Consider the following 25902-nt stretch of genomic DNA (forward strand, 5'->3'; position numbering starts at 1 on the left):
CTCCATAGCACGCTGTGCAACTTTGAGCTTCTGTATAAGGCCTATAGTGAGGGGCCACGTTTCCGAGCCATAAGTCATCACAGGTAACACACATTGGTTGTAGACTTTCGTCNAGCCTACGTGTTAAAACTGGCTTGAGCCGCGTTCAAAACAAAATCTGGGAAGATACGTGAGTTTGCGCACCGGTGCGTGGGGAACGTGGAAAGCGTATTATTTGTTATACCTATAGCTTATGCACAAAGTTTAAATGTAATATGTAAATGTATAAACGTGTTGTTTTATACAAACATGCAGAGTTTTGTTAACTAAAAATAAAAAGATCCTGTGAAGGCACTTCCTCGTATATCTCTTTATTGTACTACCATTACTTAATGAGTTTGTTGAAGTATGTGTAAATAATATTAATTTTCTGTATTTATTTAGTTTAATAGTGAAAGTTTGTGATGGCTTAAGTAGTTTTATGAAAAGCAGCTGATTTTTTGCAACGAAAGGGATTAACTTTCATTTAACTTCCAATGATTTTTCAAATCACTTATTATGCAATTTACTAGGTTAAGCTATGCTATAAAATTAGTTTAAGAGTAGGTACTATTATTTCTTATTTTATCTCGAATGATAAATAATGGAATCTGTAATTTCTACCGCTGTACATGTAGGTGTTAAACTGTGGCGATGGCGAAAGGAGCGCGACTCGACGGCGCGCAAGATTTATGAACCAGAAGTACACGGAAAGGGTTAGAGATAACTGATGCGGTTATATTATATGTGGTGCTTTAAACGCCGCCCTTATTATCTCCCTAATTTACAGTCCAAGTGCAAAGCACGCGTAGTTGTGCTTTTGTTACTTTAAAAAAAAATAAGCACTTTCATTGTTTAAAAAACGCGACATTCATTATGCTCCAATAACCTAAGCGCGTCTCATAAACTTACAAACTCCATCTATCCTTTATTACACCATAATATTGTGTACTGCCTCGCAACACACTCGCAATGACTGCAAAGTTGCAGCTCAATCTAATTTAAAAAATGCGTCAAAGCGAACTTGCAAAAGTTGACTACCCGCGCAGACATCGTAACGGACGAAAACATAAACTCGGAAAAGCTTGTAAAAATACATCAGACACTTTTAAAATGTCTGAATTTTAGTTTAACAAAACGCAGATCTGTGACAACCAACTCCGTTTCATCCATATGAAAAGCGAGCAGTTTCACTTCCAAGTAGTTTCCAACTCGCGAACTTTCCTCCTCACTTTTCAATCGCGACTATTGAAACGCTCCAAGAAAGGGTTTAAATTCAAACTTCAATTAGTTCTTGACAAAAGTTACGCCACTTATGCTGCACTCAAAATTTCCGGAGCTTAGCGACAAATGAAACGGATAAAGTAGCATCGGGCTCATAAAACAATCAAACTAGGAACATGTAAAAAGTTATTTTACTTCATAATAGTGTCTAAAACACCAAGCATCATGCTTGGTGTTTCTTTGCGAGATCGAATCAGAAATGAGGAGATCCGTAAACGAACCAAAGTCGCTGACATAGCCCGTCGGATTAGCAAGCTGAAGTGGCAATGGGCAGAGCACATAGTACGCAGAACTGACGGCCGATGGGGCAGAAAGGTTCTGGAATGGAGGCCGCGTACCGGAAAACGCAGCGTGGGACGTCCACCTACAAAGTGGACCGACGACATCGTAAAGGTAGCAGGGAAGCGCTGGACGCAGGCTGCTACCAATCGATCAACATGGAAAGCATTGGGGGAGGCCTATGTTCAGCAGTGGACGTTCTATGGCTGAAATGATGATGATGATGATGAGTGTCTAAAAATCGAACCCAAAACTGAGTCAAGTGAGTCCAAACTTCTATCCACTGCAACATGGAGGCGTTATTTCGAACAGTGTCTGTTGTCAAGTATCATCACGCACGGTTTCAATCTATTCTCGTCAAAGTTGAATAGCTCCCGTGATTGTCGCGAGGAGGTCGGCGCCTGCAGGCAACGGTCTCCGTGACCTCAACCCAAACGGTTGCCCGTATCGCGTGTATTCATCAGGAGATCTCTCATTGTACCTAATAGAGATATTTATTTATAACTTATTGTACAAGGGTGCTAAAGGCAAAAGAGCCTTTTAAAAGCCTACTTTCAAAATAAATGAATTTGAATGCTATCTAAGCCTAAGGCATTTTCCTCCAGTTAACCTTTAGGCTAAGTAGTTATTAGAGTAGGCGGTAAAAACAGTTATAAATAGGTATTATTCCATTAAACCTACACACGAGTATTATGGCTTCGTCTACAGCGAATGAATTTATATTTTTCATGTTCAAATTTGTTTAGGCCTATTTAAATTAATTTTAGATTAAAAATAAAGGTAAAAAAATAGGGGCATATTAAAATATTAATTTCGCCTTCCTCTCGTCTTTCAATGTTAATATCATCAGCGTTTTGTTTTGCTCGAAATCCGAAGATTTTAATGAGCGGCCCGAGATCCAATAATTAATCATTTTTCCCAGCCGAGTCTTGCAAAGAGGCGGGCATCGAATTACCTAAGCAAGATTTTTAATGATAGATTTCTTCAATAAGTACTAGATGTAGTATTATCTTACGCGGGCAAAAACAAAGTATTCAAATTCTATTTTTAACGCTAAGAAACATTTTGTATTTTGCCATTTAATAAAAACTTATAAAAACGAAAAAACTCATAAAACTCATTTATTTCTATAAGTAGGCTTTAAAAAAGCACTTTTTTTACTTTTAATATTCAACATCATAATGTATTACAAGTTATAGAAAATGACAGTTATTAAATAAAAAATATAAGTTGATCGAATGTCCCACTGTAAGTTATACGTTATTATTTTTCCTGGTTCGTAGTAAATGTCTCAACAAAACACATTATCAAAGCTCCGTGAACTTCCATCATCATTATGTCGACCCTCGCGCGGTAATGCCCATAACATGCGTCTTCGATCCAATAATCATTATCCCCGCGTGTTCATACGTTACCTGGAGCTTTCCAATTCCATATCCAGCCGGGGTGCCATAAAAAACGAGCTGATACGAGGGTATTCAATAAGTTTCGTCTGACGAGCCACCCGGTATTATTATTGCAAGGAATGCAAGAGTTTTATTGAAATTGCGACCCGACATTAGGTGGTAGTCCCTATCAATGAAATTTGAGACCTAACTCGCTAGCACTATGATCCATTCTCATGAGGATGAATCTGTCGAGTTGCGGAACAGATGAATTTAACTTTAAATTGATGCGGATAGGGTGAAGTTTGGCGTGAAGAGGATTGCGACAGTTATTGAGGAGTTAGAGTGATTTCAAACAAGATAGATTACGCTGTTTATAAGAGTGTCGTCTGGGATGCGACTGCCGCTGCTGGGTCGTTAACCGGCATTTACTTTAACTGGGCGCCGAATAATATGATCTGCACTTTGTACGAGTCGTGCTAATAAAGTGTAGCTCCACTATGCCAGTGCCAGTTGTACATAGGACCTCATGCTAGTAACAATTTAGAGCAATAAATTATTTGGAATGATGACAGATGCGAGCGTGGTTAAAAATAATTTAATACGTGTAAAGCAAACAATAGTGACTGGATTCAAGCGCGTATGTCTTCGTTAATTATTGCACCTTATTAAAAACGTCAGTTATATGCTTAACTGTCCATCGTATGTATGTATTTCATCGACACCACGACATTAAGTGTGCTCGCGCTACGCCGCGCTTATAATCAGCACTGATATTAAACCCTTGGCGGCATTTGTATCAGAGCAATAAGCCGCAAAGGCAGTTAGAGCGATATTAACGCCGTTTGCTGCAACTGTTGCTTTGGCCTTATTATCTAATTATTCTACTCGTCGGATGGGTATTTGCAATGGTATACCATTATCTATAGATAGTATGTTCACTGACTCAAAAAAGTTTTAATCACAAAAGTATTATATTTAAACTTCTACTTTTGATTTACTTTTGATCTGATACAATTAACCAACCAAAACAACAAAAATGAAAAGCAGCCATAATCAGCAGTCTTAGCTATCAATCTGAATATTACCATTTTCTGCCAGTCTTTGGTCCCATTCGCAACATTTTTCAATTTCCCCTGACCCTTACCTTTGTTATTGTATTTCCATCGGGCACTCAAAATGAAAATAGATCGACCAATTTAACATTCAGAAAGTGTCCTTCGTAACGTGTCTTGACAGGGCCGGAGTCGAGCCAGGTCCCGGAGGCATGGGGCAGGGGACAGAAGCGACGCTATCAAAAACAATGCCAACAAGCGTACCTCGTCAGATAATAAAAGGATTATCCCCTGGCGAAATCACCCTAGCCGGTCAGGCGAAACGTGTCATCGGATCTTAACCGGCTTTTACCATAAGATGCAGCCTTTGTAAACATAGAATATCCATTGACATTAATTTCTCTCAGAATAATGTACACATATATTGTTTTTATTTATATTATGTTGTTTTTTCTCTTTATGGTAAAAATAATTTTGCTTTAATAATCTTGCAAACTTCGTGCTTACACGCGAAAATTAATATATTTAAAAAATCTGTGACAGCCTTCAAAGTTCTATTGCGGACCGTACCAAGATCACTAAGTACGTTGATAAACATTTTTGCCTAATAACTACGACTTCAAATCGCTGCGTGTAACCTGTTGCTCCGAGCCTAGCCCTGAGTGCGGCCCTGCGCGTCGAGGGCTTCAGAGCCTCGCGGGTGTTTGGAGAGCTGTCGAGCTGACCAGCGGTGGGTGTCAACGCAAATACGATGCGTCAAGTGGACAGATCGACACCATCGCTCTAAAACTTTATATTTGCTTAGCGTTGAATAACAATTGCTATTACCTATTGATATTATGACAACATTTTGGATTGCAAATTAATATTATAAACACTTGTGCAAAATATAGTTTTCTAAATTTTACAAACTACTTACTACTTATTTATCGTGTTTTACGTGGAATCCGCGAATGCTAGCCCATGCATGCCGATGGAAAGAAAGAAAGAAAAGATAACTAAAAAGTACAAAAACAATAAGGCGAAAAAAAAATGTTGCCAAAGAGGTCACCCACTCAGTATCATCTTGACAGTTGACATTTGGAGTCCATGCAATTGCATGCCCATACTATCATTTGTTCACGTTAATTACAAATTAACTAATAAAATAACTATATTTCTAATATGTCACATGTCATATAGAATGCCTCTGAAGTACCTACCTGCTAAAATTCTGTGCTTACTCTCAACCCTTGTTCTGAAGCGCTGAGCAAAATGCGTGTTGTGACGGTTCTAGTTCAGTCAGTGCCTGAAATAATTGCAAGCTGCGCGGTAATTATTTACTGTGGCTTCGACCCGTGTCCTGCGAAATTAATTTCGCTGAGTTTCCTATCCCCGACCAGTACATCAGTTTTCAATTAACCGCTCAGGGCAGAGGTGTTAATTCGCCTGCGCCCGGCGGACGGCTGCGGTCGCGGCCGGACTGTGGGCCTGATTGGAACCGCTTTGTGTATATTACGCTCTAGCCGTCTATTTGGGAGACGCATTTTTGAGGTTAAATGGTCGTTACTACCACAGAGACCCAAACTATAATGTCGTCTTTGTGATTTTATGTGCTAGGTTTTGAATGAGAACTTATCAAGTTTTGCGCGGTCCGAGGCAGCAGATTTTCTTTTGTGAATAACAACATAAACATCACCACTACTACCAGAACATCCACCATTTGTCATCATTCTCCATTTAACAAACATAACTTTATGCAAATTCGTACCTACCCCATGTCAAGACACCCCAACTAATTCCAAGTACGGCGCCCGCCCTATATTCGCTGCATGTGTTAATAACTGGCCTCTATTTCCGCGCGGCTGGGCGGGCGGCCGGCGGCTGGGCGGGCGGCCGCTCCGCTCGGAAATTGAAACCGGCCGCAACACCGCCGCGTAATTGAGCGGACCCGCGGAATACCAACTAGCTGTGACGAGGTCCCAATTAGTTCCTTGTTTATTTGGAACTGACCTAGAAAAATAAGGCTGGTCGAGCGGTGGTCTAACTAATATACTTAAATTATTATTTATATTGTTCATTAATCATCATTCATTTTATAAAATTACACATTCAACACATGTTACTCATACCTTTTATAAACAGTTTAAATAGGAAACTCTTTAAAGCCCTACTATTGCGGCATCCAACCGCTCTTTCAGCCTTCAGCAGGCCCAAATGGGAGTAATCTAGCTCTGAATGGCCGGCTTACGAGGCGGGTGGAAATAAGGGAAACACATTACGAGGATAAATTGGAGGCGGATTTTATAATACCGTTCAAAAACACTTGACACGCCTAAAGACTGATGTACGGTGGTCGGGCGAGGCTATGTAAATATTTTAGGGCGCGGAAAAGGGTCATTATAATGATTAAGTGTTGGAAATAAATTTTACGTATCCATTCCGTGGTAAGCAAGATCAGAAGTCTCGAAACCAAGTTTTATAAAAACTTTTATACCTAAGTAGGTGGGTATTATTTTCGAATTCTTATACTTTCAACTTTCAAAAGCCACGAATATTATAATAGAATGGTGTTTTTGTACAAATAGTTCAATTTGGTCACAAATCTTGCTTAATAAATAACACCACTATTACTCTTTGTTTAAGACTTCTAAAGTTGACTTGGTTACCGGTTTTGCTACTAAACCACCCAGTTTGCAAATTGCTTACTGTTTTGTGTAACTTTAGAGCTAATAAGCACCAACATTTTTTCAGTTATGAACCGTAAACGTTTAACAGTTGTCTGGTTGCACGCACGCTGCCGTCGAGTGCAGTCTAGACATGTTAACAGCCGCAATAAGGGCCAACTGGCTCAACGTCACGCTCGCTAATGGAGGGCCCGAACCGCATCGGTTCGGGCCCAATGACCGTGTCTTGTCTCCGAGACGAAACAAATTCACTATTTAGAGCCACTTCGGCTTAACGGATCCATTTAGTGCACTACGGTGCCTGTGGTAACAACAACACTAAGACGAAATAATCGTATTTGTGTCAATAATTACTTAATTACCTACACGCTTCAGATGGCACATTAATACTCAAAGGGGAAACGTATAAATACCGATGCTATCCTTCCAGACTCTCCATCATATTTTAATGTTATCGCATGAAGAAGAAAATATTTGGTCACACAAATTAGATTTTCCGAGGTTGACCATGAAAACGGACATAGGATAAACAGGGTTGTTAATATTCGTCCAGCCATTGCCCAAAAGCGTTGATTTTTTCTCTTGAGAGCGTGATCCATCACTGTGTTTTCATGTGGGTCATCGCTCGAGCATTGTGATATGAGAAGCGATTGCCTTTGTGCGTGGCGGCTCCGATCGCGGCCATCGCGCGCAAATCTAGCAGAAACTACAGTGTACAGTGGCATAGTAAGCCCAAGAGGTACCTACTTAGAACCTACCTATTAGTTTGTAAACGTTTTCTCAGCCTGATTATGATTTGTTGACCTGAAGAGGTCGAGGCTGTAAACGAGGGTAAAGGGCCATTCATATTGTTAAGGTGTCATTAAAATCTTAAACTAAGAAAGCCCCATGTGGCGGTTCCTTAGTTTATTTTGTTGATATCGACACCGAATTTTAACGACAAGACACATGCCGAATAGAAAAGGTTAAGAAGATTCAGTCTGCATGTTATTTGATATGAATATCTACCGATCCTTCTGTGCCTTCCCGCGTTGTGCAAATATGGCGATGCGTCACGATCACGAGCCGACTCGCACAACTCATTTGCTCCCTTTGTGCTGTGACATTACGTTACAGATCAGACGCGAACAAAAAGAGGATGTCGTTGCTTTCTTGTTCGCTAACTGGCGGTAAATGGCACGAGGACGTCACCATCATTCCATAAGCCGACGCGTGAGGAAAATCCAACCTCTTGCTCATTACGTTTACATATTTTATTTTACTAATAGAAAATCTACGATATCAGAAATGTATGTAACGCGATCTTAAGTGTCATTGATTTTCCAGTTTATCTTGATACTATATAACTTCTGAATTGTTTTAATAAGCTCCAGTAAAATTGCATTCTGTAGTAAATATCCGTCAAATGACTCGAACTTGTAACCACAGCTCACGTAGTAGTTTCATAACCGGTGCGCGTACTCGCCTACGAGTATAATACTGTCATCAGATAGGATACCTACTGGAGATTTATTGGAAGGTCGTAGCAACAAAAGACTGAAAGATAGATCTGATACTTCTCGTAAAAAAACAGAGTAACGATTATTTAAGGCACATTCCCGATTTATACCAGTCGCAAGACGACACTGAGCGATGGCGGCCCGCGATCCGGGCACAGCGCGTTTGATGGACCGCCGGCCGCGCGCGCGATTTATAACGCGGACAATGCCAAGCCCAATTGGGCTGTTTCTATTGAAGACAAATAAATAAAGCGTGATTCATATTTTGTGTATTGCCATTTTCCAATATTATTATGATGCCACCTACTTTGATATAAAAGGCCTGTCTTTGTTATCACAAACTACCAGACTACGAATATAATTTGAAAAACATGTTATTTGAACATCATGTGACGTAAGTTGAGATTGTCCTATATTTGGCTACTCGCAAATAAAGTAAACAAACTGTTTTTCTATCAATTTATTGTATTTATATGTATACAGACCGAAATACTCGTAGTAGATCCAAATTCTTCGAACAATATTTTTCTGATAAAGGAAGACTGATTTCCTAGACTACCTCGTCGTTGGATTATTATATCCTTCAAGAAGTCCTGAGAAAACTACATAAATTGCTTTATTTTATTCCATCGTAGCCTTTTCTTTGAGATCGATGAATAATTTAACAGAAAATGTGGACAGAATTGCGTGCAAACCAATAAAGGAGATAACCAATAGAGAAACGAATAAAAAAGGTAAAACCATAAAGGTAGATCGTACTTTTGAAGATAATGGAAGATTTTCTAACCTACCCTTTTTCTTTGCGGTCCAGTGTATTGTTAGTGTAATGAGTTGATATAAATACTATTTGTGATTTCACGTTGAAATCTAGATACGAGATTCATCATCACCACATCGATTCCACTGCAAACATTTCATTTCGCCGAGTGATTAGAACGTTCATTCGATTGCATAGTGGAAATACTATCAGTAGGCCTAAACTGCAATCCAATGTAGAAGGTATGATAATTTTAAATATCCTTAAATCAATGAACATTTTGGTTTGTAAAAAGCTCATAAAATAATATGTTAACTGGTAATTTTGTTAACATTTTGTTAATTTAAATCATTTATCTATTAGTCCATTCAATGATTAGACTTCGGTCGCAAGTCGGCCGTAGTAAGGACAATCTGTTTAGGTGGGGATTCTCAAATGGTTCAAACTTGGGGTGCAAGTGCGGTTGTGTTCCCCAGTCGATGAAGCACATGAAAGTCTGACAACTCGGGAGCAGAGTCTTGGGCTTACACTGTGTAGGTTTGTTGTTATCACGACAAGAAGAGAAGAAGTCCATTCAATGCCTAAATTCGACGTAGGCTTACTGACTTTTATTGAGCAGTGTTTCAGCGCTGCGCGGGATTGGGTGTCAGTCAGCGCCCACACTCGCGCACATTGTGCAAAACAGACATAACCAATAATGAGCAGACGCTTTGGCCTATTTTAGGATATTAATAATTAATAAGCCTCTGTAACATTGTAGATGCATTAAATAATTGAGTATTGAAAACTATTCTGATGTTTAGACTTAATAGACTTATAGTTAATACCTTCTGAAACTAACCTGTTGTGAAAATTAGAAGCTCGTTCCCGTATTGTGTTCCTACTCATATTAGATCCAGAAGTCTAGTAAGAAATCGTCTCATTTGGGCATAAAACTGTCGTTACCGTTGTCCGATGTCTTGGAACCTACTGTTAAAAAGAAGGCCTCATTGTGGCAGAAGGCGTGCGATAAGCGATCCTCCATCATGCCGCAAATAGAGGTCCAAGGAACCGACGGGCGGCGTTAGTGGGACCACTTTGTTATGGGAGTCCAGGATAATCTACTATCATTTTAAGGAAGAGCAATATTTTAACAAGCTCGATCTAGCTTCTTCTTCAAGTTTTTCTAAGAATAAGGAGGAAGACGGAGGAAGACGTTGTATAGGAATAGGTTAGGTACCTATAGAAAATCATGTCTATGTAAAAATATTTTTTTTAAATATGCAAGAACTATTAAAAGATAAGTAGGTACCTATAAATTGATTTCAGCAGCTTTACAAATGAAAAATCTCAATAAAATCTAGTTCCAATATTTTTATTAAGAAAGAGGTTGGGTTCATGATATATTCTGATTCAGCATTCGTAAAAATAAGACGAAGACGTTAGGATCGTTGTAAATACAACCAAGGAATATTTTCCCGAAACCCGCACGTCACATTCTACCTTTCCCACAATTTTTCACATTAGCCCGACAATGCCGCCCGCGCCCGCCCATTATGAATACGGGCCGCATAAATCCGCGCCTCGCACGTCCGCCTTGTGAATACGGCCTTACACAATGTGTGTTTGTCAGATTCACAAATTCGCTGCCAACAGCTAGGTCAAAACAGCTTGGTTATTAGAAAATATCATCATACGATGCCTATGTTCAGCAGTCGTCGGCAGCAGGACGTCCTATGGTTGAAATGATGATGATGATCATACTATGCTCCTCCTTCGAATCGATACGCGTAATAAAACGTCACCGGCACGTTTGAACCCTGCAGTTGGGAAATAAATATAAAAAACCATGCACATTAATCTATATTCCAGAGATGGAGAAACCGTTTGATAATTAGTGCCTCATGTCGCAAAATACATTAAAAATGTAGGATGGTTGACATAAAAGCATATCTTATGATACATTTTGCTGTGGAAATAATCTCAGTGAAATTACCGATCATTTTCTTTAGAAAGTTCAGTATAATATTCATTTCCGGTACTGTAATCAAATGTATCTGAAAATAAATACTAATAGTGAAGATATCGGCGACTTTATATAACCATTGCAGTTTCTTCAATCTATTTGTACACTAATAAAGTTAAGACCAAAAACTCTTTTGTTAAACTTTTTATAAATCATCAAATATTCAAATGACTACAGGTTTTCGTACACGTCTCTAAAGTTTCATGTTATCCTAGCTCTGTAAAAATGTGTTTGCTGTTACTTCCCAGCTTTGACAGCCATTCCGTCCTCATTTTTCGTCCCTTTGACTGATTAGCCGCCGTCAGGCGAGTCAGTCGTTGTCAGTCGTCGGCGGCCGTCGTCAGTCGCATCAAAAACGCGTTATGCAAATAAAACTACATGTAAATAGAGCGGCGCGTCGCGTCTGTCACTATTTCACTTACTTCCGAATAAAGTGATGAAATGTAATATTATTTTGTTATATTGTCATCTCCTGTCGCGTTTTTGTGACAGAAAATTCATTGCGGGTTCTCGTCTGCCTTTTAGATAGAAAAACGGTAGAATTCTCCTCCAACAGACGAGCTGACTCAGATTGGTAAATCTCATCTGGATCTAAGAATATGCTTTCAATCAAGGCATTTTCGTTCGACAGTGCTGGCATATTTAAGACTAGCTTTTGCCCGCGGCTTCACCCGCGTGTAGTTTGTCACAGAAGATCGTCATAAATTATAGCCTGTTTGTTGTTCTGGGTTATAAACAATAATACTAAAGTTTTTAAAAATTCGTTTAGTAGTCCATACAAACTTTCACATTTATAATATTAGTAGGAATTTTTGTAATATTTTTTGGTGGATATCGGGTAAATACTAAACTCATTGTATAATTAAAAAATACAAAGTATCATAGAGAGGTAAGTTGGCTCCACTTAAAATATCCTCGAAAAATGTATTTAATACACCGTACAAAATAATTGCTTACCTACACTCAAATATCTAAACATCTGAAACCATATTTAGGCTTAATTATGTTATGAAATAATGGTAAATGAAGAAGATCAGTGGCCTAAATAAGTTATTTATTTAGTTTACACGTGTTTACCCCGCATGTCCTTGAGAGCCACCAATCGTTAAATCCAGTAGGCTCACTACGCTCACGCTCGTTTCTACAACAGCATGTCAAGAATGAACGCGGTCTGGTACTTACCTTTGTCGTTCACCATCATCAACATTTTAGAGCCAATCATCATCATCTCAGCCACAGGACGTCCACTGCTGAACATAGGCCTCCCTCATATGTTACTCGGTTGGTAGAGCTAATCAGCCAGAGATAATTATTAAGTTTTTGAAACCATTGTAATATCAGTATAATGTTTGTGGCTATTTTGCTACGAGCTACTTTTGCGTGATCATTTTATGCGGTAAACATTAGGCAGCAAGAATTAATAGGTAAGCTTAGTTTTCTTTTGCTTGTGTCTTGCCACTGCCAACGTTGGTAAGGCTCCACTCCGTTGTGTTAGAAGCAAGACTGCTGGTTATTTTTCCTTTGTGCCATCAGCATCTTTTCGTGCGGTAATGGCATATCATTAATGTTTTGCTACCGCCGGATTAGATTAATTATTTACCTAACATGATATTAGATGTCAGGTATACCTACTTATTTACTAATGAACGCTTACCACTGACCAAAGGAAATGTGGTCGGAAAAATATGTTTATTTGTTTACCTGGGCTGGGACCTATATTTTCGATGTTTTTTTTCTTATAAAAGTACATATTTACACCGCTTCGAAAGTATGACACTCACCACCAACAGAACTTTTATAATACTAGGGCATTATCTTCCTTTCTTTGTGTCAGTTTCGTACTTATTTATTGAAATGAAAATAGGCAAAATTCAAAATTAAAAATTAATTAAAGTACAACATGCCATGTTTATGATATTTTAATGTTTCAAATTTATCTAAGTCATGAGATCTCCAGCAGCACTAAAATGCTACCTAAGGGATTAACATATTCTAGTCCAAATAACGAATTATCCAACCCGAACATCGATTCGACCGGCGTCGATGGACTGCCAATCTGACGCCTCTGCATTTTACATGCTCATCAATAATTCAAAACCCTTATCACCTGGACTTCAGAGTCGAAAATTCAGTAACAGTTGGTCGGTAGGCTAGCGATCACTCGATTGACCGCCTGGCTATAGGGTTGCCAATTTTACGAGCACTAATTGGCGATGCACGGGTAGGTAGCTATCCTTCTCACAGGAGAGGACCGCAATTGAATAACCATTGACAGGACTTGCGAAACCCAGGGGAGCTTGTGTTTTCAGCAATTTTATTTCAATCACGTATTTAAGAGTAAAAAAAAAAATGCTATTCCACCTACCTTTTGGGTGGACAAAGGACTTCATTGAGGTCAGTTTATTTATCGAAGCTTTACCAGAATAGGATAAATTATTAGAAAAGGCGTGTATTTTATTCTGAGTTCATTCTATTTAATTGAACTTGAGCGCACGCGCACACTCAAGAAGAATAGTTCTCATTTTGTGTTTTTTAACGTCGTCCCAATTGATACATCATAACAACTAAAAACTCTTTATCTGTTTTTAATTTAAAAACTCTGTCAATTTATTGTTAAAATAAGAACTTAAATTGCAGTTAAACTAAGTTTCAAACGAGACAGCCCTAATCAATTCGATTGGTCGGGGCCGATAGCGAAGATTACACAGTTACATGATTTACTCGACTCACTGAGCATCATTTCTAGGCCTTTGTAACGAAGATGCGCAGATTTAGATATCTTTCTCGAGCGCAGATAGTAATCCCTTTCATTTCGTTATTATAACTCTGGCAAGTTTCAGGCAATTATTTTAAATTATTACGCTACTTTTGAATTAAAGGGTTATCTCTTTCTAAAAGGCTGGATTTAATACTTCAGTTGCTATTTTTCTGTGCACTGAAGAGAATGAATGTCTTTGAAGTTCGGGGTCGCTTTGTTGCTTATTTATTCATTGCTTAAAGAGTAAGTTTGAGTCTTCAAATATGGGACCACCTTTAATTTGAATCTTTATAATTATGAAGAGGGTAAACTTTTTTACATTCCTTATAATTTTGCGACTCTGTTTTGTGGAAAAGTTAATTTTAGATCTTTTCGGAGCCCATTAGTTACATTTGAACACAAGAAGTTGTACAGCAAAATGGATATTTACCCAGTTGTTTGCGAAGTCCCGAGAAAGCGGCGCGGAGCTCAGTCCCGACTCTGCAACAAGCAAAACAAAAATATTTCATCAGCACCTTCATACGCGTCACTTTTTATGAGACTGTTTCTGACGTTAAAATTTTACGGACAATAATGGAGACTTTAATAGCACTTGGGCTAAATTTGGATTTATTACTTTGAAATAGGACTGAATAAACAAATACCTAACAGGCGCCCCGACCCACACAGTTTTTCGAATGCTCCCGTTAATTCTCAGAAATCTGAGGCCTTTTGTCTTCTTTGGCTTTGATTATGATTTATTAGAAATAGAAAAAACTTTTACTTAAGTGATCGTCAAGTCGAATTTATCTGGAAATGAAAAGAAATATTAAAAAACATATTTATTATTTATATGTATACAATCTGAAAAGTTTTGAACCTGCAAATGAAGCCATCAAAAATCGTATTAGCGATCCGTCAAGTGGATGGATGCCGATTAGCATTTAAATTGTCTCGCGATGTGTTCGCGGCGAACGCTCGCCTGTCTGGGATAAAATCTATAATGTGTCGTGGATATCAATGGCTTGACCTGCCGAAACATTGTGACGCGAATCAAAACTGTCACATTTTATTGACCAGTAAAGTAAAGGATGATGGGCACAAATGTATGGGAAGTGGTACCCGCTCCAATAGCCATAACCAATATATATTTCAAAAGGCCTTTAGATGTAGAAAAATGTCTGCTATGGGGCCAGTTCTAATTCACGTTTTGAAAGCAGTAATTCCACTAAGTATTATATGAAAGTATAACACAATCATCCATGTATACGAGTATGTACAATGACTAGAATCTATTAATATAACTAAAATAAACATTTAAAAGGAAAGGATTATACCTACGATGAACTACCCAAGCCATTAGCCCTTTATTCGCTTTCATCATCATCATCATGATCATTTTAGCCATAGGACGTCTAGTTGAACATAGGCCTCCACCAATGATTTCCACAATGGCCGGTTGGTGGCGGCCTGCATCCAGGCCTTCCCGCTACCTTTATGAGGTCGTCGGTCCATCTTGTGGGTGGACTTATTGGGTCTTGTGGGTTTATTCGCTTTAGCAACCCATAATAAAACCCTTAAGAAGTAATAAAACTCCAACCCCTTTATTAATAAAAGTTACACCCTAGTTGAACTCTGGCTTAAATTGTCATTTGGTATGGAAATGTCATTTTAATCCAAGGTTCATCCTAGGTATAACTTTTTATTAATAAGGGGGTAGTAGTTCTTCAAATAAAAACATTTATTTCACAATTATCACTATCAATAATTATAGAGTTAAGGAAGGATGCTGGAGCAGTAAACCCTTCATGCCTCGCATAACCTAAGTAAGTACCATACGATGGACAATTGGACATATGTAATACAATACGTATGATACTTCGGTTACACAAAAAGTATGTTTATCTTCGAACGCAACCAGATCTGAGGCTGGTGGCCATAGTAAATATTGTTCGTCTTGGTAAGACCTTTCAAATGACACTACAAACATAACCATTGGAGCCGGGTACCATTTTGCAAAAAAGTATGTTTATCTTCGAACACAACCAGATCTGAGGCTAGTGGCCATAGTAAAAGTTGTTCGTCTTGGTAAGACCTTTCAAACGACACTAGAAGCATATCTATTGGAACCGGGTACCATTTTGCCCATTGTCCTTTAGTCCAAATAACTTCCTAGCTCTTTATAACTAACGTTCGTATTTACGCTTATAATATTGGCAAAAGAATCAAAGTAAGCATGGCATTATTAAAAAGGATAGACTAGCCGTGACGTCATCAGCCTGAGCTATCCACCGAGTGCTGGAGTGTTTGGCCAAAGACACCGCCAAGGTTCCACAAATATTTGGCCCGATAAATCATTCGGCGGGTATCAGTTTTCTATTGATCTTTTATGCGATACTATTAATATAATGCAAAGAAATATTCTGATAGGATGGAAATGGAAACCAATTTCAGCCTGTTATTACTATTTCTTAGTTATAGATTTTCATTATTGCATACCTACTACACAAAATTTACAACTTATGAAAAACAAAAGAACTGAATCTTTAGTAACAGATTTATGTAACCGTTTAATCCTAAACCCATGCTAGTGCCAACCTAAGTAGGTATTGCTCCAGAACACATTATAAATACCATTATACTAAGTGCTTTCTATTTCTGACATGTATTCATCTTAATTTAAGAATAGTCTGTTTTGTATCACGAAAGAACTCATGTTAAAGTAAGTCACGTATTTTTTGCTATAATTAAATTTTCCGAGAAAGGCAGGAAATGAAAACAATTTCGAAGACGCTGAGAAGGCATACGTTCGTCGTGTGTTTCGCAGCTTCTAACATTAACGATATATTTCGCGAAGTGGGGAAATATATTTTTATTACGAACACGTATTTCAAATTTTGTTTGTTTTATATTTGGGTAGCCTAAAATAGGCAGCCTGCCCAGGCTATACAACATCAAATAAAAACCGTTATAGAGCAATCACAAAGTAATTTCATTTTATCATTCAGAAAGTCAGAACTGATGCGTAAATAATAATATGGAATCAATAACTACGCTGCCTTAGAAGTGTTGTATAAAATTCATAACTTTGGTGATTCAAGTCTACGCCTCAGTACATACTCAGAATTTCGCTTTTACTCTTACATCGTGTAGGTACAGCCATCACACGTGTAGATAGACAATAGGAAAGCAATTAACTGGAGCAATAGTTCAGAAACAATACATACAACACACGTTTTGTTACCATTGCCTTATTTGTTCAGAAAAAAAAACATTTAAGTACGTCGCACATTTATCAACCTGGAAAGGGATTGTAACCATATCAACTCGAGGCGGTCAGTAATCTTTGTATGAAACTCCATACTGCAATGCAACGTACACTTATCCGCACCGTAACGTGAACGCTTCGCCTCGCAATAGACAGCTCGCGAAAGGCCATACGGTGTTGATACCTTTCCGAGTTGATAAGTCTGCTATGCGCTTTAATCGTAATACACCATTAATGCTGCGTCGTCCTGAAACAGCTCTTTGGCGTGTTGGTTGGTAACACTCGCATCGAGCATGTACTGCAGCCCGGCACGCAATGTTCTCGTTAAGTTATTTATTAACGCTCTAATGAATTGGGCATTAGCAGCCGATCCTAGACAATGATTTTCTATCTTTACATCCTACATAAACGTCGGAGTTCGTTCGTTTCAGCCGAATGACGTCCACTGCTGGACAAAGGCCTCCCCCAAGGATTTCCACAAAGACCGGTCCTGCGCCGCCCGCATCCAAGCACCTCCTGCGATCTTCACCACGATCTGATCAGTTCACCTAGTCTGGCTACACTACGTCTTCTGGCTCGTGGTCGCCACTCGAGAACTTTTCTTCGAGAACGTAGGAGTATTAAAGAGAAATAGTTATTTGTCTTTGCCTAAACCGAGCGGTTTTCCTTACGTCTCGTACTATGGAGTCGACAAGGTCGGGCGTCGCTCGTTCCACGTGCAGATTGTGCTCGGGCGGGCCCATTCATTCGCCCTTTGTTAGGCTATTACCATTCTCGAATCGCTATCAGTCACGATGCCAATCGATGTCGTGTCGTAGGGCAGCGTCTATGACTGTCGATGATTTGTCGATAGACCAAACTTATGACTAATTATGTACAAAAACCGAGTTAAAATGATTAACTGTCATTAGAAAAAATTGGATAAATTGTTACCATGTTCGGTTTTAGGTACTCATATTGTTGTCTGTAGTGGTTAGACACAGATGAAGACCAGGAGGATCTGTCTGGTATCGAACTCTATACAAGTTTTTATCATAATGTACGAGTAGGTACAATAGTTACAGCCTTAGGTTCCACAGCGCACGAGTTAAAGTTTTCTATTTTTAGGTTTCTTAATCCCTCACATACTTATTCAATGAAGTCACGTTACGCTTAAAACGTTTATTCGATGCTTAGAGCCCGCAACACAATCACATGGTAACAAACTTGCATATAATAATAACTGGTGAACAATGAGAAACCTCATATTTCCCGAAGACAAGAAAGCCAATAAGTCACAGTTGGAAACTGATTTCCCAATAATAGTTTATTCATGTACGCTCTCTGTGGGCCAGACAGTATTGGAAAACTTTTTCATATAATATCATTTAGCATCGTCTATTATTACTATTTATAATGCAAAATTAGTAATTATTAGAATAATTTATATTGCGCGGGTTCACACAGGTGTATTAAAATCGATAAAATTCTAACAGAAACAATAGTATCGATAGAAAAATATAAATTCTTCAATAGGTACTAAAAATGTTGCGATGTGAAGGTACCATCTTATGCCTTCAAAGATAACTTTGAAAATAAAATCTTAAAGCTTGGCTGCCGGATATCTCGATTGTAGAAATAAAAGACGAAACAATTCGGTTTCTATTCCCACGTATTTGGCACAGTGGAGGAAGGCGCAGAGGTCGCACTTTACCTTTAACAAACGTCAAAAATGTGTCAAACTCCGTACCAAAAACATCGGTTATGGTTATAGTTACCGTCAAAGTTATGTCGTGCAACTTACCCTTAGATTGTAAATAAGTTATATGGTACATATGCAAATAATTATGATTATTATAAATAAATAAAAAAATACAAAAGCCTCAGGTTAAACCATTCACTGACGAGACACTACAGTAAAATTTAATGACTCAATCTCTCGAATAATACCTAATTATTAATTTTGTTTGTTGCGAAAACTGACTCTATATCCACTGTGACGTATTTCAGAAACGGGTTTACCTTCGGCCAAAAATAAAACACAATCAAGTCCTGTCCAAATCCGATCAGTCGGACAATCGCGACTGCTGTGTTGCTGTTCAATGGACCACGAATAATAAAACTAGTTTCGCTTTAGAGAAGATTCTTTTAGATTGCGGTTGTATTCTGGAACTCCCACACAAAACTCTAACATAGATTGGCTTTATTTTCATATTTAGTTACATCAGTTACAGTCTTGAATTGTTTTCGATTCATCAATTAGTGTCGTTTCATGTGTCATGTTGGCCTTAGAGACTGGATAATTTCAGACATGAAATTAATAAACAAAAGAAGAACAGTATTTTAAACAGTAGTTGCAACCATCGTACGTATGAACTATCGTATGTATTCATATAGACTAAATAATCAATCAATTAAAATAAAAAGAAAGGGTTAATATTTTGGACCCTACCAATATATGAGACACGAACACCGAACACCTGTCCAAAAAATATTAATCAGTGTAACGGAATAATGCGGTCGAAGATATTAATCGTGTTTCATTGTTTAAGTTCTCTTGTAAATATTTAAGTGTCTGCTCTTCAGGAGCACTTATTTGTTTGTAGTACTAATTTTACAGCAGCTCGTGAAATTAACGGTGTTTTTACTCCGTAAACCCCGTCATAATAAATTAAAATGGATGCTATAATCGTTAAACTGCCACTCGGCAACTTTTTGATTTACAGTTAATTTGTCTGAGTAAATGATGTGGACTGGACTGCGATAGTATGGAAGTAATTCTCAAATTAGAGTGTGATTGTGAGTAATTTTTATATTAAATCATGTTTAATTTTATATGCAACAATATACATATTTTGTCTTTGAACATTGATCGTCATAGATATTCGTAAGATAGGGGCTGATGCGGATTAATTATCCTCGGCATCAAAACATTTTTTTACTTTCAAATTCTAACGAACAAAGTTAGACATATCTACCGGTGGAATTAAGTTTTAATATTAAACAGTTAAATTGATAAACTGTTTAAAATTCTATATAGAGTTTGACATAAAAACAATAATGCTTTGACACTTTTTGGCTCTCATGTACAGACAGCCCACAAATACCATGCAGCCTAACCACATGAGAGAGCCGGCCCGTACGAAAGTTGCGAATAACTCGCGCAGTCAAGCGCGGATTATCTTCGCGGAAACAATACTCGTGCAACAACAACTCGAGAACTTTTACATCTCATTCTAGTTTAATCTAGCAGTGTTTATTCACAAACGCGAACGAGATAGTGCATTGTAGAGTTGGGACATCGTATATGTCGATCATTTTGGGACCCATTTTTGGGTCAAAGAATAAATTCATTTTCAGACACGAGCATTATAAGTCATGGTTGATGTTTCTAAGAGTTTTGAGTTAGAATCTCATAATTCCCGAAATATCCATTCTATCAGCGCATTGCTGCATGCATTAAGCTTCCTTTCCCCATACGTCTTGTCTACTATTCTACTACATCACTCTCTCATTCTTAGTATTCACTCGTTATTTATACACTTTTGCTAATGTAGGTACCTTTTAATCTGAGGTTCCTATAATATGAAAAATAAAAGCTCATATCGATAAGTATTCCACCGTACCCTGCCCATACCTATATCCCCAGCGCAGTTGCAAAGTTTCGGAATACAGGTGCAATTTAGGTTTAAACATATCGTAAATATTCGGAGAGCCGTTTATCTGAGTGCAATCAAACGGTCCGGCGGCCATGCTGCGGGATGCGAATGGACGGGAGATTTGCGGATTCTGCCGAAATATGGACAAGTATTTTGGGAAAACATTTAAGCTCGATAGAGTATATAGCGTGTTACGTGAACTGGACACAATTTATGGACATCACGGGGATTATAGGGCAGATTCATTAAATAACATTCGAAATTGGTTAGTCAAGTGAATTAAATACTTACTCTTATATGCTCAGGCATCTATAGTTCAGGGTATAATCACTCGTGCTTATCACAATAATATTTGTATTCCAGGGATTTGAAAACCAGTCATAGATGGTGTTTCACGCTAGGCAAACTGCCAGGATGAAATTCCATGTTAGGATACATGTTTGCCAGCAATAGAATTTACTCAAACAAGCGTTGGATTCGATCACTGGGACAGTAGGGATTGAAATAAAACTAACACCTTGCTGTGTTTGCCGCGATCCCGCGTGCTGTTGACGCCGATATCCCGCCGCCCGCCNCCGCGAAATAACTTTATTTTTATTTTGACACATTTGACATCAAAATATGATGTAATTTTTATATTAAATGCTGCTTAATCATATTACCACAGAATAATAATAAGTACTACGTACAGAAGTTTTACTTCGCGAAGGTATTTAAAAAAAATGTATGCTCAATGTCATTAACAATGGTGTAATTTAGCCTGTCTCAAGAGTCAAGCACCATTTTGTTGACAAACGTCAGTGATCGGCACTGCGTCGAAGCTATAGGGCTGACTTCGGTAAAGTGATGTGACGTGAGGTGCCAAACTGCGGAAAATGGCGGAGGAAATACATGATTTAGCATGAATTATCATGAATTGTAATATTAACTACTTATTTACCTCTCAGTTCGTTCGTTCGTTCGTTTCAGCCGAAAGACGTCCACTGCTGGACAAAGGCCTCCCCCAAGGATTTCCACAAAGACCGGTCCTGGTCCGCCGCCGGTAGGAGAACCAGAGTGACTGACATAGCCCGCAGAATCGCTAAAATCAAGTGGCAGTGGGCGGGGCACATAGCTCGAAGAGCTGATGGCCGCTGGGGCAGGAAAGTTCTTGAGTGGCGACCACGAGCTGGAAGACGTAGCGTGGGCAGGCCTCCCACTAGGTGGACCGACGATCTGGTGAAGGTCGCGGGAAGTACCTGGATGCAAGCGGCGCAGGACCTCTCAGTATCTTGAGGCAACTTAAAAAAGTACATTCTGTGTTTTTATTATTATTTAGGCAGTTAAATACTGCACAGTATTTAGTACGCCATTTTCTTTATTTTCTTCCGTCATACACAAGAATACGCGTGCGTGAGTCAATGTTCGCTCGTATGTGAGGCCTTGTCGAATAGTATCCTGTAGGTGGGCCATCGTGCGTGTTTTGTTTTCGATGTAAACTCGCGGAGATGAACAGGCCTGATATTACTTTCAAATTCTAACGAACAAAGTTAGGCATATCTACCGGTGGAATTCAATTAAACTGTTTAAAATTCTATACAGAGTTTGACATAAAAACAATAATGCTTTGACACTTTTTGGCTCTCATGTACAGCCCACGGATTACTAATGTTTGGCCAAAAAACGTTTCCCAAATTATCACATCGCAAACAACGTTTCGCAAATTTTCATTTGGCAAATTCTTATTTGGCAAAACAACTTATTGCAAACTTTTAATTCGCAAATGTCGTTTTTGGCATATTATTGTTTAGCAAATTATTGTTCGGCAAAGTATGTTTTGCCAAATGTTTCATTTGGCAAATATATTTCACGATAAACTATTTACAAAACAATTTGATTGGTGCATAAAATGGAATACAAATTAGCTTATGGTTATTATTTTGTTTAGTGGGTAGTTAATATAAAATTTGTTCTTAATTAATTTTCATATTTCATTCTTTTTATCGAAATTTCCAAATTATTCATTAACAATAGAGGTGATTCTAGCGTTAAGGGTCACTGTTCTAACCTAACCTAACCTACTATTTTCTGCAATAGGTACCTACTTTCTGCAACTATACTATTTTCTGCTATCTCTTTGTTTTACATAAAATTCTTGTGAAAACCACGAACATGTGCCATATGCTTTGATTTGTGGGTAACGGTGGGTAAGTATGTGAAGTGTCAATTTGACCAAACAAATTATTTGGGATATAATATTTGGCAAAATAAAATATTTGCTATATAAACATTTGCCAAGTAAAATTTTGCCAAATGATAATTTGACCAAATGAATTAGTTGCGAAAAGTACAGTTGCTAAAAGTTCATTTGGGAAATGAAACTTTAGCGATAAGTTGTTTGCGAAGTGAAATTTGACGAAAAGTAATTTGGCCAAACGGAAGGATACCGAAAATACCATGCAGCCTAACCACACGAGTGAGCCGGCCCGTACGAAAGTTGCGAATAACTCGCGCAGTCAAGCGCGGATTATCTCCGCGGAAACAATACTCGTTCAACAACAACTCGAGAACTTTTCCATCTCATTCTAGTTTAATCTAGCAGTGTTTATTCACAAACGCGAACGAGATAGTGTATTGTAGAGTTGGGACATCGTATATGTCGATCATTTTGGGACCCATCTTTGGGTCAAAGAATAAATTCATTTTCAGACACGAGCATTAATCATGGTAGACGTTTCTAAGAGTTTTGAGAGAGAATCTCATAATTCTCGAAATATCCATTCTATCAGCGCATTGCTGGATGCATTAAGCTTCCTTTCCCCATACGTCTTTTCTACAATTCTACTTACTCGTACATCATTCTCTCATTCTTAGTACCTATTCACTCGTTATTTATACACTTTTGCTAATGTAGGTAGGTACCCCTTTTAATCTGAGGTTCCTATAGTATGAAAAGCTCATATCGATAAGTCCATTCCACCGTACCCTGCCCATGCCTATATCCCCAGCGCAGTTGCAAAGTTTCGGAATACAGGTGCAATTTAGGTTTAAACATACCGTAAATATTCGGAGAGCCGTTTATCTGAGTGCAATCAAACGGTCCGGCGGCCATGCTGCGGGATGCGAATGGACGGGAGATTTGCGGATTCTGCCGAAATATGGACAAGTATTTTGGAAAAACATTTAAGCTCGATATAGAGCGTGTTACGTGAACTGGACACAATTTATGGACATCACGGGGATTATAGGGCAGATTCATTAAATAACATTCGAAATTGGTTAGTCAAGTGAATTAAATAAGTAGGTACTTACTATGCAAACTAAAATGTGATAAACAATTTGAATTTGAATTGAATTTGAAAATCTAATATTCGTATTCCAGGGATTTGAAAACCAGTTACAGATGGTGTTTCACGCTAGGCAAATTGCCAGAATGAAATTACATGTTAGGATACATGTTTGCCAGCAATAGAATTTACTCAAACAGGCGTTGGATTCGATCACTGGGACAGTAGGGATTGAAATAAAACTAACACCTCGCTGTGTTTGCCGCGATCCCGCGTGCTGTTGACGCCGATATCCCGCCGCCCGCCGGCGCAGCACGTATCCAATCCGCGCATCATACTGGGCTTATAACATGTGCCGCATTAAACTAAGCAAACACTTTTCTAAACATTTGTAATAATTGCACAGGTTTGTTTTTGAGACCAGTAAAACGAATATTTGAAAGACATTTGTCGCAAATATTATTCGTGGTGCCTAAAAGTAGGTACCTAAATTCAAAACACAATTGAAAAATTAAGATATTAACCAATAACCAGTGTCGAGGCACGCGCTCTTGCTGACTTCCACCTGAGTCGATTTTTTCACTTTTTAAGGCTGGGTTGCTTGTACCATCTTACTTTAACTTTAATAAACGTCAAAAATCTGCCAAAAATCACCGGTTACCGTTATAGTTAGGTGGTGCAACTAAATTAGGCGCAAAATGACAAATCCATCTCAGCCTTGGACATGTTTAACAAGCTAAAGTCGCTGAAATTTGAGGCAGATGCCACTTCCACTGTTAGAGTACGGTCAGCAACTTCATGAACCGGTCGGAGAGAATGTTACGGTCGGGTCGGAAGGCATCCGCTGATCACTACCGCCATCAAAGTTATTGCGGCCGCACTCCACTCAATGAACAAATTCCCCTACAGATTAAGCCGCAAACTATTTCAATTTAAAACCATATGGGTTGTGGGTTTCATTACTGAATAGGCTTAGAAACTGTTAATTGTAAACAAGGAGAGGTTTAATTATGAATAAGTCAAAGTTGAAAGCACTTATCACAGCGGACAAAAACATAAAAATGAACACACAACTAAGTAAAACTGTATCTAAAATCATATTATATCTTTCATCATTGCCGCGTCATTTCATACGCGTGCGATAAATGGTTTGCTAATATCGGCTTTTCAATTTAACTACATATTAATTTCACAATAAACATCACTCAGCATTTGGTGTGCCAGTTAGGCGTTCATGCAGATCATGTGCACATGCAGTTAAGTACATTCTGTAATATTCAGTAGACGGCCATTTACATTACTGCTCAAAGTTGGCAATGCCTTCTCGGGAGGCAGGGTTTGTTGCCAAGCCTGCACTTAGATAATGACTATAGTGGCGCTAATTACACACGCTNGCTACCGTGCCCCCAAATATTTTAGTTTTTCCTTGATTCATACACCAAACACTACTTATATTCCAAATTTGAAGCTTCTAGGTCTGCTAGAAGTGCCTTAGAGTTTTGATGATCGGCGAGTCAGTCAGTGAGTCAGTGAGTGACAAAATTAAGTAACTTTGACCCGTTATAATTCTTAAACTACTGGTTCAAATTGAATGAAATTTTAAATATACCGTGTTTTTACAATGCCTGCATAGCTAATGAAAATTCAGCCTTCTAGTTTTACCCACAACGAAGTTACAGGCGGTCGAAAATGGCCTGAATTGCTTCGAGAAAAGGATGGTACGGCCGTGCCGCTTTTTTGCTCGACTTGGTGGGGGCACTGCCGTGCCCCCAGATTATGACCAGAACATTGGAAACGAAGAGCTTTATGCTTTTATGAGCATCTTTTCATATCAGCAAAGCACCTTCACATTTTATTATAATTTAATTTACGCATACAAAATATCCGTTCAATGGACAATCGGGAAATGAGTTAATTCAACTTGCTGGATTTAACTCACCGCCGACAACCGGGACAGGTAGAACTTAATAAAAGCCTGTTAAATGAGAGCCCTGAAAAGGTACGCCCTTTATTTTTAGACCCTTTCAGTACCTATAGACCTGAAT

The 25902-nt window shown here is 38.5% G+C and overlaps 1 protein-coding gene across 1 annotated transcript in view; it reads right to left on the reverse strand.

The window, feature by feature from the left end:
• NGR-A1 (neuropeptide receptor A1) overlaps positions 1–25902 on the reverse strand; it is a 127549-nt gene that overhangs the window by 11727 nt on the left and 89920 nt on the right. The window contains exon 3 of the mRNA XM_028311727.1: positions 14137–14186. The gene's annotated coding sequence lies outside the window, so the exon portion shown is untranslated. The remainder of the gene's footprint in view (positions 1–14136; positions 14187–25902) is intronic.

This window comes from Ostrinia furnacalis, unplaced genomic scaffold (genome assembly GCF_004193835.3).
Source record: "Ostrinia furnacalis isolate ACB-3 unplaced genomic scaffold, ASM419383v2 OfSCF3544, whole genome shotgun sequence".
NCBI classification, from domain to species: domain Eukaryota; kingdom Metazoa; phylum Arthropoda; class Insecta; order Lepidoptera; family Crambidae; genus Ostrinia; species Ostrinia furnacalis.